This window comes from Homalodisca vitripennis, chromosome 1, assembly GCF_021130785.1.
Source record: "Homalodisca vitripennis isolate AUS2020 chromosome 1, UT_GWSS_2.1, whole genome shotgun sequence".
NCBI classification, from domain to species: Eukaryota; Metazoa; Arthropoda; class Insecta; order Hemiptera; family Cicadellidae; genus Homalodisca; species Homalodisca vitripennis.
Genome location: NC_060207.1, coordinates 224709535 through 224728089, shown reverse-complemented (window position 1 = coordinate 224728089; position 18555 = coordinate 224709535). Strand labels below are relative to the sequence as shown.

Below are 18555 nucleotides of genomic sequence, written 5' to 3'. Positions count from 1 at the left end.
TCTTGAAACGTAATGTTACTGATGTTTATGTACCATAACGATCGCAAATACCCGGAAAAAATTACTGTTTCCTTAATAATTACTAGACTGTAAAATATCATTAATGAGCTTAATGATAGTTATTATTCCTTATTTCTGGATCATTAGCACTCATTTATGGTCTTATTTCGAGTATTATGTAAATTACTTGTACAAAATACAATACACTACAATCACAAAAATGATTCACATCAAACTACAACTAACACTGTACAGAATTTTACTGTACTGCACTAGACTCAGAACTAGTACAGTAGAAACTTGTAAGGACTATGTATGGCTAAAACTTTCCCTTTTATTTCCCTGGCAGACAGGAGAGAAATTATAAAATCAACCTACCGAGTGGTAAGCTCAAACTGACGCTCAGCCAAATTCCATGGCTCTACATGCATCACGTACAATTCATTCTTGTCTATTTATACATGAAGTTTCATGGAACAGTTACATCATTCACATTTTTTCATTAAATTGGGTTTTATAACAGTGTTGAGATAACAAAGGTTCAGGTTATCCAGGGAGGGTATTACAACGGAAGTGTGCGCTGGAATCAAATCTCACAGCCCTTTATTAGCCTACTGTTTTTTCCGCATTTTACTTTATTGTACTCTAGGAATAAAATTGGGTCATATTAAAATCTCATTTTATTATACACAGTTTGTTTACAAATCTATTTATTTTGCTATGTGTTGTGCCCATTTTTACCCATTAGACAGGAGTAAAACTATTAGGTAATGCTGAGCCATGCAGATACCCGGAACATTTCAAGTCTATATGGCAGTTCGTATGTTTTCTGTGTTAACATGAGTTTCACTTACATTCCCCACTTCGTTGTGACCCATAATGAAAAAAAGGTTGCATAATGAAAGTGCAATTCATGGCCAAATTTGTGCTAAACCTAAGTAAAGGAATGTATGAATGACTAATTATATACCTGTCTGATCTGTAGCGTCGATTTTTGTGGTTCAATGGATTTCCAAATCGTCTAAGATTGATATTTACAAAATGACATTGGACGTGGGGACCCTTTGTTTACTTAAGCTCTCATCACATCATCTTGGTTAATATTTATTTCTTACACAATCTATAACAACTGTGATTACAATTAATACAAGGAAAACTGTTAGCTGTATATATCCCATTCTTTGTTTGAAGGTTATGTTTTGACGATGGAAGGATTGTGAAGGTAATGAACTAAAAAGAAAATCAAAAGTATCAAACGGATCAGATATTTACAATAAACCAATGCGGAGTCACAATATGGTTTTAAGAAGTTCATCTAGCATCAACCAATAATAACAAAAAAGGGCCCATTCCTGTCCCCCTTCCTTTTTATTTCCGCCATCTTGTTTTCTTCTGCCGTGACGATTGCCATTGGGTTGGTAGACGAATACAGACGTATTGTGACCATTCTGTAGTTCAGTTTTAATGATTAGTGTTGTGTATAGTTTTTTATTAAGTGCATGTTTTTAGAGTTAGTGAATTTGACAAACAATATGGTGGTTGTGATTCCTGACTTAGGCGTGCCACAATGCTTTGGTATGATTTGTTTATTTTAACCTAGTTTGTAATTATGTATTAGGTTAGTTATTACCTGAAGAAGAGATCAGACTGCAGATCTCGAAACGTAGTGTTACAGATTTCTTGTTTCACTGAACGATGGCAAATGTCCGGAAAAAATCCTGTTTCCTTTATATCCCATTGGTAGACAGAATTGAAATTTTTCCACCCTTTTGAGTCATAGGTGTTGATAACGCTTAGTCAATAACTCTAATAAATATATAGAAGCTAGAAGTACACCAGATCACGTCTTATGTAATAGGCTTCGCCAAGATTCAATGCAAAATGCTAAGTCTATAAATCATTTCATTGTTGACAGAAAGAATGACTCACAATGGTAAAGCAAAATATGTTAAACATCCCCGAGCAAACACAAGACAAATTGTGTCAGTCTATTGAGTTATAGGCTTCAACGACGCTTAGCCGGATTCCATGGGTGGACATTCAACATCATAGAACTTATTCTTTTGTTTGCAGAATTGAAGTTGCTACTTCTTGCTACATGATACATTTACATGTTTTAATTAAACTGGAATTAATATCAGTGTTTAAATAATAAAATTCTGCACAGCAGGTCACTATAAAGTTGGATGAATGGGTTACGTGTATTAATATGTTGCATGCTAAAGTTTATGGGTATTATACTTAGTGTGTTTACAAATTTATCTATTCTGATATGTTTCTGTTGACATCATGGTCACCCTATAGGCCAATGAAGACATTTTCGCTAATTTTCAGCCAAATCCCATGGAATGACATGAACCAGAATCGAACTCATTGTTCACCATATACAAATGAATCTTCTGCACAATTTCGTCAATAGGTCAGTTCGTTTTCGAGATATCGTGTGAACATATAGACAGAAATAATAAACTTCGCTAACGCCCAGACCATAATTTTTACACAAATGTTAATATATGCTACACTACAGTAATACGAAAAGTATAATCGTATTAAAGGAACATTCAAAAGCACTTTCATTTAAAAATGAATCAGTAGTTGATGTATTTCGCTTTATTATGTCCCGTAATTAGTTTCACTTAATTAAGCGGACCGTTTGTGCATTAGACTGATAGGTTAATTAGGCTGTTGTGAAAGGCTTATATTGTGATTACAGTAACGTTATATGAACAAAGTTGTTTAACACTTTTGTAACTGAAGCATTTTTGTATTTAATGAGCGTTTTTTGCTAAATTTCCAATTTAGTTAGAAATTTCCTTGCGCTTTGGATTGTGTAAAACGTATTCCATATAGAATTTCTATTGCTCTATGAATCCCAACGGTCACTCCAGTAATTAATTAATTACAAAGACTACCGAAACTTTTACAAGAATTTAAGTGGACTTCCGATTTACCGGTCAATAGACTCCAAGGATGAATATGACAGGCCATAACAGTTTCCTTGTGTTAATAAAACTTAAATAGACATAGCTGGTGTAGGAAACTAATACGAGTAATAACCCAGATTATTATACCAAAACGGTTGAGCACAACGTAGAAATTGCATTTTGTAAACTTCAATCTTAGACGACTTTTAAATCTATTGATTTGTAGCAAAATGAGATGAATATTTACAGAATGAAAAAACAAAATTATGATTATGGGTTGAAACGGCGGAGTTCCAGATCCATAAAGTTTCCTTACAGTTATTCTCCAAGACATCAATTTGGATAAACATCATTAGAAACGTTCCAGAAAACAAATTTAAGTGAAAAAGTTTATGAGTAAATGCTATACGCTATTTGCTATTTATGTTTAGAAAAGAAGTTCCTTCCAAATTACTCACATTTGAAATATAATCAATCATTAAAGTTTAATTATTATTATTAGAATAAAAGAAAGCAATGTAATCTGCAAAAATACTGTCTATTTTGAATAGACGCTAACCTAGCAAATCATGAATGAACATTAAGAAACTCCTGGCTGACAACACAGATCCTTGAGGGACTCCGGTTAACAATGTCAGTAGGAGGCTGATGACTCTTAGGACACTGCGTACTGCGTACGTTATACGAATAAATGTAGTCAACGCTTAGCTTTTTACACCTCCCAATTCCGAGGTTCGTAAGCTGGTAGGTCAAATCAAACACTTTTCTAAATTTAATAAGAAAGACTCGATGATGCTCTTATACACATAAAGTAGCTATGGCAGGAAGGTTTGATTCCATGTGAATGTTGGGTTAACCTCCAATTCAGCTTCCTGAAATCTGGAGTCATGTACGTCTCAAGATATCGAAAAAAGTATACTTTGAGACTCTTCGTTGCTGACTTTGTCATACAAATTTCAGAAGTAAAGTATGTAACACTGTCAGATTCCAAACGCTGCGCTACCAGGAACGTAATGCAGCACACGCTACCAGGAACATAATACAGCACACGCTACCAGGAACGTAATGCAGCACAACTCAAAAATCACATACTCTTTTAAATGAATTTCTAGTAAACTACTTGTGGATATTCAGTAGATCTATTCTTTCACAAATTTACAGTAGATAAACGAAATTACATATAAATACTTGGCTTGGACCAGAGATTTGAAGGAGATTTGAAACAACAAAACATATTTTAAATTTTAGCTAAGAACAAGAATTTCATGCATAAAAAGCCTCAAGGAACTATAATATTCAGATTTTTGTCAAATTTCTAAGGTCTCTCAGATGTGGACCTCATACAGATAGACAAACATACAGCACTTTAGATAAGTACTACAAATACATAAAAATTAAAATATATTTTATCACTCCACGATGAGTTAGTTGCAGAATATTTAGAAATTTGTAAATAAGCCCAAATTAAACTCAAGAAAATAATAATATGTTTTAAATACTTACATTTAATGAAACTGTATTTGTTCATAAAATATAGTTAAAAGATGACATTTTTAAGAAAGATGTTTGTTTTAATAAAATAATACTTGAAGAAATTTAATTTTAGGTCAAAACGCGACATTCTCGCCAGACATCTTTAATAATATACCCGGTAGAGACTTCGCGTCTTTTTTCTTCAGTAGTATTCCCTTAAGACTGATGTAGTTCATAAATGTTATTCCAAATGTCTAAAACTCCTCTTGGGATGAACCAATGTATTTTTATTCGTCATGATTTCAAAAAAGGGTTTATTAAGTAAAAAAAGTAAGGGAGTCTTGTAAGTAAAATTTTGTTTTACAATTAATTTATCATCACTATTACAAAGAGTAAAATTCAGGGTATGAGTGAATTTTTTTCGAAAAGTCGTGTTTAACTTTCAAGAATAAACACCCATATTATTGTAAAATTATACCTGCAAATACACTTTAAACCTGTCTATATGAGCATTAAAGGATGCGATAACACTAGTAGCCCCACATTTGCAATTTTAAGTGTATCAGAAATTAACCAAATCCAATCAGATAAAATATTTGCGTTCCATTTGTACCCAGCGTTTTAATTGTACTAATGTACGAAACGAACAAATAATTGGTTTTTAATGAACGTTGCTACTGCTAACATTTTTTTCATTATTTACTTCAATTATTCCAAACTTATTAAACATTCCTTCTTGGAATAATAACTAACATTGAATATATTTGAGTACTTTTAGAAGAGATACTTAGAGAAATAAATCATAAAATGAGAGCTTTTCCTACAGTTAACATTCCTTTTTGTTGTAATATGAACACTTAACATAAACCGCGCATTAATTTACATATTTTAAAATATCTTTTACCACAGTATAATTTAGTTTAATTTTAAACCCGCACAATGTCTGAGTTTAACTGAATACGAATGACTATTTTACATTCATTGCTATGATCATACATAACAACGATTCCATAGAGATTACTAAAACACGTATATATACATATTAGGATTTACATGTCATAGACGTAAATTATGCTGATTATGCATAAAGGAAAAGAGGCAAACTTGAGTTTGACGACAAAAGAGAATAATTCAGTCAATAATTCCACCTGAAGCAGTGAAGCTCTTTGTCAGTTCGAGCGAGAGCTTTGCAAAATGAGCAGATGTGGGTTGTTAGCATTTCCGCGGGAGTGGAAGGCGGCGCGGCGCGGCGCGGGAAGCACAATGGAACAAATTGGGAACTGCTGCGAACAGCTGACGTGCAGACGACACGCACAGAACATCCAACAACAGCTGATGTCTGCGGCAGCCGGATAACATCGGCTACCCCCTCTACACCTCCATCCCACTTCTAATCGTGAGGGGTCTTCTTACAGTTTAGAAGCCGGATAAACAGGATCAGTCTGATTGTTCAAATCCAATCCTTGTCCGTGTGTACACAAATATTAAAATAGTAATGTAATTAACTTTGTTGTTTAAAGCATGTTTTGACGATTAAGGTTTTGTGATGGTGACAAAAAAAAATGTCCGAGATTTTCTAATGTCTAGCGACAAAAAATAAAATTTCATTTCGTTTTGAGATCTGCAATCTGACCTCTTCCTCAGATGGATAAACTAACTGTTTATTTTTTATATTTTCACTTTATTACCAAATGAATACACATGTATACGATAAATAATCCATAAGGTTGTGTCCTTAAAGTTTAGCACTACCAAATAACCAACCTATTGTACGAAAACTAAATTTTATCAGAAAAATTATAGCTGAATTTATTGAATTACCTCTAAGATTACCCAATTTTTTGAAAACTATTTCAAGTGAATGCGCGTTAAAATGCAACAAGAAAAAACTAAATATGGCCCCTAAGGTGTAAATCCTGTTTTGGGGTTTTAATATAATACAATATGTAACAGAAATTCCTTAGCAGAGCTTAGCTTTAAACATCTTACTTCCCTGCAACAAATAAACTGAAAGTGCTTTAGAGATGTGCTTGCTAGGACTTTTGTACAGCATTAACATTATTACAGTACCACAGAGTACCAACTACTAAACCTTTATCTCCAATTAGTGAAATAAATTACATTAAATTTGGCTACTGTTTTGAAGTAATTTAAAAACAAGAATAGAAACTAAGATTATAAATCTTACTTTGTAAAGTAACGGATGGTATAGAAAAAATATGTAATTTTAAACCCGTTCACTCATTGATTCCCGTTTATGTTGAATGAAATCAATTAAGTTACATTTATTACATTGTGGAAATAAGTTTGTTCTTGAAATTTTTTATTAAAAAAATATTTGAATAGGTAAATGTTGGAAAGCGAGATAAAGAGAGTAAAGTCGCCTTTTCCAACTAAAACATTCTATCTTCACATTATGGTTGGCTTTTGTTGTGTTACATGTTTTCATGCGGCTGAAGCTTTGCTTGAAGATGGTAAAATTTTAAAATATGACGCTAAAAATTATCGCGTTGAATATTTGTAACCCTTTAATACCTTTCCTTTTTAACCTCCACTGAAACTAGCGCGGCTTACGATCGATATCTTTCATAGGAGATATGCTGCTATTAATTTTAAGCACGAAAACCAGGTTGTGTAATTCTATAACGCAAATTCGTTCTCGGTTCTTATCAAGAAACATACAAATATTGTTTAGGTTAACAAATTGATAGCTTTGATGTAATATACCATGACGAATTATGCACGCATAAAAACGCATTTTCGTTCTCGGTTCCTGTCAAGAAACATACAAATATTGTTTAGGTTAACAAATTGATAGCTTTGATGTAATATACCATGACGAATTATGCACGCATAAAAAAAAACGCATTTTCGTTCTCGGTTCCTATCAAGAAACATACAAATATTGTTTAGGTTAACAAATTGATAGCTTTGATGTAATATACCATGACGAATGATGCACGCATAAAAACGCATTTTCGTTCTCGGTTCATATCAAGAAACATACAAATATTGTTTAGGTTAACAAATTGATAGCTTTGATGTAATATACCATGACGAATGATGCACGCATAAAAACGCATTTTCGTTCTCGGTTCCTATCAAGAAACATACAAATATTGTTTAGGTTAAGAAATTGATAGCTTTGATGTAATATACCATGACGAATGATGCACGCATAAAAACGCATTTTCGTTCTCGGTTCCTATCAAGAAACATACAAATATTGTTTAGGTTAAGAAATTGATAGCTTTGATGTAATATACCATGACGAATGATGCACGCATAAAAACGCATTTTCGTTCTCGGTTCCTATCAAGAAACATACAAATATTGTTTAGGTTAACAAATTGATAGCTTTGATGTAATATACCATGACGAATGATGCACGCATAAAAACGCATTTTCGTTCTCGGTTCCTATCAAGAAACATACAAATATTGTTTAGGTTAACAAATTGATAGCTTTGATGTAATATACCACGACGAATGATGCACGCATTTTCGTTTATGAATATAAAATAGCTTGTTTACTGGCTATCTACTGAAGTATTATTTCTTTAATCTTTTAGTTAATTAAGCAGCAAAATCCAAACGCACTTTTATATGAAAGTGATTCAACAGTTAATATATTTCGCTTTATTATGTCCCATAATTAGTTTCACTAGATCAAACGGACCTTTTGTGCCTTTGGTATAGATTAATAGGGTTGTTGTCAAAAGTTTGTATCACAGTAACTGCAACGTTATTAAGTATTTTTCAAAAAGATTTAACATTGCTTTAACTTTATATTTGCAATACTGAGTTAATGATTGTTTCGGGTACATTTCTAATGTATATTGCTTTATATGTTTTAATTAAATAAATATTTTTATGAAACTTTATTCCTACAATAATAAGTTACGTGACGTGCAAATTTGTTTTTTCTTCGTTAATTTTCTGTCTGTATATCGCAGGACATCTTGAGAATTATGAAAATTAGATATGGAATTTAAATTTTGCATTCGACATTTAAAAAGCCTCTGTTATGACACGTGGCGTGTCTTTTAAAATTAAAATATTGATAAATGGTTTAGGCCACGAAATGCTTAAAAAAGGTTTATTATAACAACTCACAGAATACATGATGGCTATAAAAGACACATCAATGGAAAAATACACGAGTATTTTATCTTAATTTGGCCCTTTTATAACGAAATATCGAAAACCTTTTAAAGACGGATACTCAAATCCGGAAATCCTATTATGCGCATTGTGGACCTAGGCAAACCAGCCTTACATAGTCTGATCTGAAAAACACCATTCTAGGTAGAAACGTAGCTCAAAGTTTATCCTTTTAAAATGTCCTGAGTTCGAAGTAAGTTCGCAGAAAGGTTTGACTTAAGAGATTATAAATAATCTATATATGCTTTTGCTTACTCGAGGAGGATATGCTCTTAAATGGGTACCACAAGTACTGCAAGTCTTTGGAGCTACGGAGGTGTCTTGTGAAGTGTCAAACCACACACATTGAGAACCTGGTATTTTGGAAGCTGAAAATCTCTAGGACTCAGTTTTAGATCAGCACTGGTCTGATTCAAGAAAGAAGTTTAATCAGTGTTTGTCAGAATCAATATTGTCAACTCAGGACTTAGTTTTCTCATTCATTTTCCAAATCAATAAATTATACTCAGTTCGTGATTGTAACGTTTCTTTTGTTTTCAGTAAATAAAAATAATTTGAGGGCTAGTTATCGAAATCGAATTATTAACATTTGGGTCATATTTAGAAGCAACTGAAATTCGGAAACTCTGAAAACACCTTTAAGACGGTACCTGATTAATTCTGATGACATATTCTGCTTCGTGGGTGAGTGCCTTAATATTTCTAGTTTATATATTCACCCTATGTACGCATAATTTTACTTTATAATTCATTATTTTAGCGAATACTATCACTCGAAGGATTGGAAACTTTTCCTTTATGTCTATCTGACTCTCAGTGCATCTCTGACCCTGTGGGTCTGTTCGCACGATGTGGAGAAAATTACTGACCTATACACTTTAATTTTGGATTAACATTAATTTAGCAATAACAACTTGAATGGGGTGCATATCATTCTATCAAAGATTTGGCTGAGCGTTACCGAACATTTTTCCAATTTTCTAATAGGTGACTATAACAGCAAAAAAATCGCAAAATAAATAACTTTTTAAACAATTTAGGTACAATTACATAATATTTTAACATGTGCTACAATGACACATGTAGCTATAAACTGCATAAAACCTCAGCAAAGCCTGTTACGTGTCGTAGTGCGGCTTACGCCTACATTGTCATCATCGTACAATTATCTACATAAAAGCCTCAAAATATTATTTAAAATATTTAATTCTTGCCCATAATTGATTATAATTATCGTTTGCTCACAAATCACAAGTTAAAATAGCTTTTTGTATGTATATATATATATACGTGTGTGTGTTACGTTGTACGTGGCATTAACATAATATTATTGATTGTTTACACAGGGTGTAAAAAACTGCTTGATAACTCCCGAACGATTATAGGCAAAGCAATAAAACATGGTACGCCATTACCGCACCTATAAATCTACTTTTTAAGTAACTACTATTTTTTCATGTCAGGGGGTTGGCCCGCAAGGAGTCAGAAGGAAATCTTTTATAAGAGCTTAGGTCAAGTAGTAGATCAAATTAAAGGTCCCTGATAGTAGAGTACAGTACCGAAAATCTGACCTGAAAAGGTTTGCTGTATAAAAAATTACACTGGGTTAAAGTTTGAAACTTTTACAATGTATGTCCTGTACTAGGTAGTTTAATATTCTTGTCTTGGCTCAAGCTGTGAAAGTTAAACTGAGTAAATGAATACTGGACTTAAAACATAGATTTTACGGTTGTTATTGACTCTCCATATTAAATATTGTCGTGTAAAATAATGCACATCTTGGGCTATGCTTACGTTAGAATTGTATGCCGAACTACTTGTAGACCAACCTCCATTGCATGTGAAGATTTAATAACTAACTTAAAAACTACTTTTTCCTTTACCTGTAACCGATCGAGAATCATCCCCTGCGGGACTTCTTTTACACCCATAATAATTATGTACTGATTAATATTTAATTAATCAATTTTTTGTTACTTTACTTGTTTCTGTGGTTATTCATTCCATAAATTCTAATTTTAAAGTATGACATTTGAGTAAACAGTTTATTTACTTATAAACTTACTATTTATCCATTCTCTTCGAAATTCTCTGATTGGTACAATGGAAGATATATAACTGAATAACTGATATCACACCAACGCGGTTGAATCTCCTTTCCTCAATTCTCTCACATTAAAATGGATGGACACAATATAACGCGACAAGTGCTAACCGGGTTTAGGCGAGAGTAAATATCGCGCTTGGGTGCGTTCAGCTAAACCGAGCCAAATGAGTTCGTCTCTGTTGGAAAGACTTCACAGCTGGCCTGAAAAAGCAGAGCGATTTAAATGCACACAAGAATGCCTTTAATTACAAGAGTCAAAGACCAAAGTGCAGAAACTGGGGTTGATAATTACACCCTTTGTGCCACTGTTTTGGTCAAAACACAAGGGCTCAGTTAAATAGCGATATTATTATTTTGTCCCCAAAGAAAATTTATTTTAAACAATGATAAGCCGTTTTAATAATAACACAGTTTATGTGTAATAAATTATAAATTTGTAATTTTTGCATACAACTCTTCCAAGTAGGTACAATATGATTTATGTGCTCAAGTCCATAAAGTTAATAATAAATCAAATAAATATTTTTCGCCCTCCTTTAAAAAAACACATTCTTACTGAGAAATTCAAATTAACTTACACACATTAACAATTTCAGTAGCAATTAATTAAATTAACAAATAATTAATTTTTAAATTCACATATTTTAAATAATTTTATGGTTTGTGAAGAATAAAATGCAAATTATTGTGCAATATTACTAAAATATCGTTACTGTATATAAACATAAAAGTCATATTGATAAATATAATCCATGGGTTCACCGATCAGATACATTTACATATAATAAATATTCCTAAAATCAATTCATTTTCCTTTTAGTACGCTTACAATTATTTATAGAATTATTTCAAAGTTATATATTTATAATTCTTTATTGGCCTGTGTGAATTTAGAGAAACAATTTTCACAGAACATTATGAATTTCAATTTAAAATACAATTTCATACAGGTATGACAATAAGGTCTGTAAAAGGCGACGATCTACTCCAGTTAAGAGAACAAGGTAGAAAATGTGGTCAATCTAACAATCAGGAATGCCTACACTATCAGCAATACAATTCCACATTGTGTCCTAAATTTATGAAATAATAGCAAATTAGCAGTATTCATAACCATATCAAGAACGATAATCAGACAGTTCTGTTCAATATTTTACACAGTTACGGTTATCACAAGTAAATTTGTTCAGCCTAGTAAAACGTTCAAACAAAGGTGACTGTGTTACTCAACAACAGGATACCTATTTAGGGAATTAAATAAATACTCTTTCTATACGATTTTACTCGCCTTAAAAGCCTTTTCATCCACTATCCTGACCTATTTTTACATTTACAAATAATATGCTTTTGTGTTATCCATCATATATGTTATTTTATTGGTTAAAAAATAAGCTCGTTGTTAGATTTTATAAATATCCTAGTTATTACTTTTTATATTTATACAGTACAAAAAATCTATTTCTATTTTAAATAGTATATTATAACAAAACATAACTTATAACGAGGAGTATATTTTATAATTTAAAAAGTTCACTATAAATGATAGTATATTTTAACTAATACACCATTCTCTTGAACAGAAACGTACCATTATCAAGTATGCATTTTATATAACTGATGCAGTAAACAAAGTACTGCTTTGAAACCATTAATGGATATAAAATTTATTTTACTAACGCAGAATTCTGAAGCAAAATATTACTTTTTTAAACGAATAAAAACATAGTTCGTTGTGTATATAACAAAGCCTAGTATTTTCAACAATAGCAAACTACGGGGCTACATAATACCGCGTACCTTTGTCACGAAAACCTATTCACGGCAGATACACTCCGCTGCACGGAGCTGTATGCCAGACTCAACTTTAGTGTAAAATTCCGACACAATTTCTACAAACGCCCTGACTGCACAAGATTCTCAGTTGATGTTCACGTCATTGGGTTTTTTCAACTTGTTGAGTTCTATGTATTGTACCAACAGTTGTGTATAACAAATTTTTTGTACTATCTTTTTTCCTGAGAGTATATCAATATACAGGTATGTTTAGAGGTGTTTGGAAATTAAGATTTTATTTTAACTTCATTACTGCAATGAGAAATGTTTTCTTTATCTCGTACTTTTTAGCCTAACCCATACAACCCCAAGAAAAATCCATAGAAAACTTCCAAGCAACTTTCTGTAGATTCCTGCTGCCTAGATATAGGAACTTTAGGCACACATTTTGTTCAAATTTTTGGACAGTTAATAAAGGGTAGGAGTCTGTCTGTAGCTACTTTTATTCTTTAGATGTCCTACGGATAGATAGATGGATAGACACTCAGAAAAGACATTTGTACATCATGGCAACAGACAAAAGTTGTGTCCGCCTACAGAGTGATAAGATTCAATTACATACTTGGTTATGCGACATCATAAAACTTAATTTCTACATAGAAATTATGTCTTATGCAAAATTTAAAGTTTACAGATAAAACCTTTGCCACGTGAAACATTCACGTTGTTGTTCATCGTGTAAAGTTTCATAGCTGTTTCGGTGACGTAGGGAGAATACTACGACGCAATATTGTGCTGAAATAAAATCTTGTTTTAGCGTTCCATTCTTATAATTTTTCCGTTTTACTGCACGAATAAGATTTATATATTGAAACGTCACAAAGTTACAACTTCATATGGTTGTATTTTAGTTATATTTGTAGTTTACAAATTAATTTATTCTGCTATTTTCCTTTTGCCAGAATTATTACCCATAATGCCAATTTAAAAATATTAGCTAATAGCTAGCGTTCAGCCAAATCCTATAACACCTGACTCAATTTTGCGTATATAGAATTTCATGAAATATTACAAGTCTATTGGTTAGTACGTTTCGAGACATAGTGAGAGATAAAAATACAATTATGTTATCTCCTCGCGTGGCTTCGGTAACGCTCTTCCAATGCTAGTTCCTTACGTACAAGTTTTTCATTATTTGCTACAGGTTCGCAAATTTATCTCTGTAATCTTTGGTTTTTACCTCATTGTGATTCTTTACCCTTATGCCTAAAGGTATTTTGTAACATAAAGAAGAGGATAGATCTCAATCCTTGAAACTTTATGTCCTATATTTTCGTAACACTTATTTACCGATGAAAAGTGTTCGAAATCCTTTTCAAAAAACATTGCCTTCTAAATTCATAACAATAATAATGCAATTTTAGAATCATCATATAATTATCGTCCAAAAGTTTGAATAACATTATTGTGCTACCGCTAAGATAACATATTTTTATGAATGTAATTATAGTTTATTATTTATTTATTTGTATCAACGGTTACACCATTTCCATTCAATGACAAATTATAGACTCAAGAATACTTGACTACTTACTTATTAATTATATTATATAAAAGAGAACTTACCAAGATAGTCTAAATAAGTGACAGATACATTGATAAGAGTATCAAAAACAACTAAAATCCATAACAATAACGAGTAAATTAAATGTATAACAAAAAGCAACTAACAATTGGACATAAATTACGATCAGTTTTAGGAGAACTTTCCCACTTTTGAATTTATGTATTAATAGCCGTCAACCGCAACAATAAGTCGTAAATGCTAATATTGGATTTAGCTCCAATTAACCTTTTGCTTAGTGCATCGTCTTCTGTATACTGGTACAGATTATCTCCTGCAAGCTGAAGTCTATGTGTGTCCATAATAGATCCATAAAAAGTCGGCGACGAAGACGTTCCAAACAAAACTTTTGCAGCGTTTCAACATCAGAGACACTAGGGCTACAAAAGATGTCTCATTAAGTGCACATATGGGAGGTGATGAGACAACGAGAATTCCTCTTCATCTAGATTACACTTGATAGCTGCTTGGTAACCAATCTAAGCGCCTTTGCATCCTTGGTGTCTCTGATGTTGAGACAATGCAAGGTTTAAACGTCTTCGTTTATGGATCTTTTATGGATCTCAACAGACAGACGAAGGCTCCAAACTTCAGGAATCAACCAGTGTCACATTTCAGACGCTGCAGTAACCGAAAGGTGAAATGTATCTATACGTAACAATGGCGTTAAATCAATCATTTTCACCAAAGCTATGTTTTGTGAGATTGAAATGTTATAAATACGTAACGAAACCCAATAATTACTACACTTCGATAGCGTAAGCGAACTTTTATTAGTGTAAAATATTTCAAACGTAAATTACTACAACAAAGGTTTCAACTGCTAAGCTTTAAGTGATATTGACAGCACGTTAATTTTACAATCTTTGGGCATCAGAAAACTGAAGTTGCGCAGATTTAGACTTGTTTTTCGTCCTTTCTGTCAATCACATCAAAGGAATTTAAAACATTACATTTAACTCTCAAAGGACTGTAATTTGCTGAGTAACGTGAACAAATCAGTAAAAGGGAAGTTTCATTTTTATTGCGAGCTTGTTTTATTTTGTAGGAAACACGTTTTATCAGTGAAATGTTGAATAGAATTCAACGTATTTTGGTAATGGTATGTTGTAAATTGAACAAGTTTTTTTCTGAATTGTAAGTTTTAATAAGCTTATATCTGTAATGTAATATATGAAGAGAAATCGACTTTTGATTTGGAAAATATTTGTTAAAACTTAATCTCATAGCACTTTTACTTATTTCCTCTTGATACAGAAAAAGTATAATTTGTTTCATAATTCCTCGTGAAACTACAAGCATTTGCAGTAGGGCATTTAGTTCATTTTGTTATCAGGTCATAAAACGTGACTTTTAAAAGGTTTTTTTTCAGAATGTACATGAATTATAGCTCAGGTGCATTTACCTGCTTTCATTCATTGTTTACTAAAGGAAATTATACTTTGTTACTAAGAAAATGAAACGTATCTTAAAAACATATAAATGACAAATAAAACACTCCATGAAACTGCAACTCATGGACGTATACTGTAAATATTTCAAACCCTCATTAGCAGTCGTTTTTATTTGGGTCCGATTAACACCAAACCTTAATTGTCTGGTTTAAGTGTATGCAATTTTACGAGGAGTGATAAAAACCTTTCTGATTCTTTTTGCATTTGGGAAAGTTGTTTTAAAGAACTATGAATTTAATGTAACGAATCTTTTTTTACTGTAAATCCAAAATCTATTGGACCATCTGAAAGCCCTGTGGAAAGAGAATCAGTTCACATCTTATGTACCATATGGCTAAATAACTATCGAAAACGTTTTCAAGATAAGCTAAAAGCTTATAATTGTAATTTAAGTGTATTAAGAATCATTATCTCACAAATTTAATGCACTGTATGTAATATTTTTTTATATAAATCGCTGGACTAACTCCTGGTCTCTTTATTTTCATTGCCGTTTGCCTTGGAATAGAAAAAAGATTCTACGGATAGGTCAATACCACCTACAGTATTTGAGGATAATTTCAAATTTTCTTTATTGCAGTAAAGTTCAGTCATATAACTTAAGTATACTTAAGTTATATAACTTCAGTATATAACTCAAGTCATATCAATTCAAGTATACATAATTTAATTAAATTTACAACATCCATTTTGATTTATGTTACATTGGTTATTTTTTTATAATCATTAACATTAAAATGTCACTCTTTTCAGCAACAGAGTTAGCAGTTTTATTGTTCCCAGTGATTTGTCATGAACTCATCAATGGAATAAAACGCATTCGACACAAAAAGATCTCTTAATCGACGTTTGAAACGTTCCTTTGTTGCAAATCCTTTGATGCACTCCGGGAGTTGATCACTTTGTCACCAACCTGAGATGGAAGTTGTTCATAAGCAAACCATCGTTCTGTCAGACTGAATTCTCAAGTTGTCCCAACCATTCGTGTTATATCCGTGGACGAAACTGCTTTGCGTCAAATTAAATTTGTATCGACAATACAGAGCCACCTCCAGGGTGTAGAGGAAAGGCAAAGTCATTACTCCTAAACTCTGCACGACTCTCTACGTTTTAAATTCGTAACTATTCTGACTGCCTTCTTTACCTACAAGCTCCTTCAAATTTGTATTTTGCGCAACCACCTCACAATCATATTCCATAAGGAAAATGTGGGTACACTAGCCTATAATAGGCCATTTTTATAACTTTTTCAGTACAAGAAGTTTCAGTAACAATGTATCAAGTTTGCCCATAGTATTAGTTGTTTCTTTACCCTCAATTTTGTCTTTCCATATTTTGAGTTCTTTCATCATGGTAACTCCTTTAAAAGAGTGAGCGCATGGAAAGGATAATCACACAGATATGAAATAGTAACATGTTAATATTACCTTTTCATCTGTTATATTACCGGTATTTTGACACGTATCTTGTATCAAACTGTGGCATTCATTCGACTGTATAATGTCAAGCGAATCCGATATAGCAATAACTAATAGACCCTACTTTTTAACTAATTCATATTGGTTTAATTCATAAAATGCCAAATTTAAACAAGCAAACTTAGAATGTCCGAGTTAAGGTTTACAATTTTAGAAGATTTAATTATTAAAACTTTTCATACCACTTCAAATCACATTAATTGTGGAAAATAAAATTCTTAATATATTTAATGTTATAAAACTGTTCGATTCCCCACCCTGTTCACACTGTTGTTGTTCGGTGGGATTCCCAGCTGGCGATGGCATCTTGGATGACGAAAGGCCTAATGAATTGTGTGTTTCCTTTAGAGAAAATAATTGTTGTTATAATTTAGACTATTCAGTCATGAATACTTGGAAGTAAAAACAAACATTGAAGCTGTTGGAGAGTAGCTATAATTTCTCGTAATGGTGGGCGTGAATATAGTCTGGGCAAATACCACACATCACTCGGGATGACGACAACGGTAGACACACACATGCGCACGGAAGCCTGTCTCATGTGGCAGGTGGCTTTCATCTCTCCGCCCGCCCTCTTGATTGTCCTCAACTGTCTTAATTGGAGAGTTATGTCGATCACGACGATACAGTATCGTGCGTGTCGATGGCTTCTAACGTTTATTAACTTGAGAGTTTTTCTCAACAAGAAAACTACGTCCTATTTTCAATGCGAAATTATTGATGTAGTATTAAATTTGACTCCTTATTTTACTGTATGTAAAGAAAGGTGACACAACTTTCCCTAAAATATGTAACGATTAGTAGAATTTGATGGCAAACGTAACTAATATCTCTCTCAGCATGTCCTTAGTCACTTATCTTAGAACTCGTATAATGGAGATGACTATTGTTCCATAGAGGCGCTGGGAGTAACGCATGGCACTTTAGTACTTTTGTCATAAAGGCTACCTAAGTTTTTTTAGTCTATTAGCTGAAAATTTTCACTGTATGTATGGCCCATTATAATGAAATATAAAGCAGAATGCTACGATACAAAACCGTTTATACTTCCGATTTAAAAAATAACTTTTAACCACATTCTGGTATAATAGTATAGTGGTAAAACGGTAGACAGACAAATTGGTCTGTTTCAGCACGATAGTCAGATCCAGTCTGCTCTGTCCGTAATTATGAAATTAAGTCGTATATATTTTAAAAAACTGATAGTTTAATGCAATGATTTGTACAGTAAATGATATAAGTAGTTCAGTTCTTTCCTGTTTGTTTTTGTAAGTAAATTCAAAAGTTGCACTAGCTTCACACTTCTGATGAAGTAGTTTTTATTTTATTAATTAACGTATCGCTTTAAAGCCAATTAATTAGTTGGCGGTTTTACGCGCATTCGTGGTGATAACTTTCGTGATGTCGGGACTTCGTGGTGGCAATTTTTGTAATGTTGGTATTTTGTGGTGGCAACTTTCAAGATTTCGTGGTGTGAACTCTCGTGGTCATCGGCATTCGTGGAGTGAAGATGAATAATGGATGCCCAATTAAAGGGAAATTATTGGGGAAGTTTGAAA

At 32.5% G+C, this 18555-nt stretch overlaps 1 protein-coding gene across 3 annotated transcripts in view; it reads left to right on the top strand.

The window, feature by feature from the left end:
• LOC124353095 (spondin-2) overlaps positions 1–18555 on the top strand; it is an 83249-nt gene that overhangs the window by 9497 nt on the left and 55197 nt on the right. The gene's annotated exons all lie outside the window — the stretch shown is intronic.